A 1,712-nucleotide genomic window follows, 5' to 3' on the forward strand; every position below is an offset into this window, starting at 1 on the left:
ACAAAAGTTAGCCAGGCATGGTGGCATACCCCTGTGGTCCTAGTTACTTAGGAGGTTGAAGCAGGAGGATCACTTGAGCCCAGGAGTTCAAGGCTGCAGTGAGCTTGATTGTGCTACTACACTCCAGCCTGGGTGACAGAATGAGACCCTATCTCTAAAAAATAATAATAATAACAAATAAAAAAATTATATGGCTTGAGGTAATGATATTTTTCCATATGGATATCTAATAGCTTCAGCATTTGTTGAAACACATCTTTTCATTCCCCATTGAACTACAGTAGCACATTTGTCAAAAATCACTTGACTGTACACATACAGATCTATTTCTGAATTCCCTGGTTTATATGTCTATCCTTACACCAATTAAAGTATTTTGATTATAGCAACTTTATAATAAATCTTGAAATCAGTTACTGTGAGTCTTCTAACTTTATTCTTTTTCAAAATTGTTTTGGCTCTTCTGGGTAGTGTGCATTTTAATATAAACTTTAGAATCAGTTTGTTAATTTCTGTTAAGGAAAATGCCTCCTGTGATATTTGAGATTTTATTAAATCTATAAATTAATGAGGTTAATTGACATTTTAATTCTATTGCATCTTCCAATTCATGAATTCAGTATATCTTTCCATTTATTGTAATTTTATAAAATGTATCTAAGCAATGTTTTTTTTGTTTTGTTTTGTTTTGTTTTGTTTTTTTGAGACGGAGTCTCGCTCTGTCGCCCAGGCTGGAGTGCAGTGGCCGGATCTCAGCTCACTGCAAGCTCTGCTTCCCGGGTTTACGCCATTCTCCTGCCTCAGCCTCCCGAGTAGCTGGGACCATAGGCGCCCGCCACCTCGCCCGGCTAGTTTTTTTTGTATTTTTTAGTAGAGACGGGGTTTCACCGTGTTAGCCAGGATGGTCTCGATCTCCTGACCTCGTGATCCGCCTGTCTCGGCCTCCCAAAGTGCTGGGATTACAGGCTTGAGCCACCGCGCCCGGCCTAAGCAATGTTTTATAGTTTTCCTCAGTTGTTATTCTGGAATTAGACAAACTCACAATTCTTACCCTTTCTGGTTCAGAGGTTAAACTTTCGTTTGTCTTTCATCTGCTTTTCAATACTTTCTAATATCTTTAAATAGTTTTTTTTTAATTATTTAACAAGTTTTTATAATTATCTGCTTGGAATTTGTGGGATCACTTCACTCCTCCAAAAGCAAACTCCTTAAATATGTTGATAATAACGAAGTCTAAAGCATAGATTAGAGTTCTTCTTGGCTTTAAATTCTATCAACTTTCTAGTCACATCTGGTGCTTGCATTATGATGTCTTCATTTTAGTCAGCTAAAGCCCGAAATAGAAGAACAAAATAGACAAAGCAAGCTCATTTTCTATCAAGCTTCTTATATTTGTGAATTACACAGATCAGAACAGATTAACCAACCAGAAAACCTAAAGATGTGGTCATTCTCTTGAAATATTAGATTATAAAGCACATACAAATCCTCATGGAAAGTGAAGTAGTGAGGAGAGTACAAGTAAATATTTCACAATATTATCAAATGTGTTTTATTTCTCACTTCCAGTAATTCCTTCTACTATGCAACTATTTTCCCCAATTTCTCTGTCCAGAAAACAGCAAGAGCAAGGGGGTCTCATATTCACTGCCATGTTCAGTTTTGTGTTGTTACAGAAGAAATGAAGTTGGAAAGAAATTAGTTAATACTAA

The sequence above is a fragment of the Trachypithecus francoisi genome, unplaced genomic scaffold (assembly GCF_009764315.1).
Source record: "Trachypithecus francoisi isolate TF-2019V2 unplaced genomic scaffold, Tfra_2.0 Lachesis_group4, whole genome shotgun sequence".
Lineage (NCBI taxonomy): Eukaryota > Metazoa > Chordata > Mammalia > Primates > Cercopithecidae > Trachypithecus > Trachypithecus francoisi.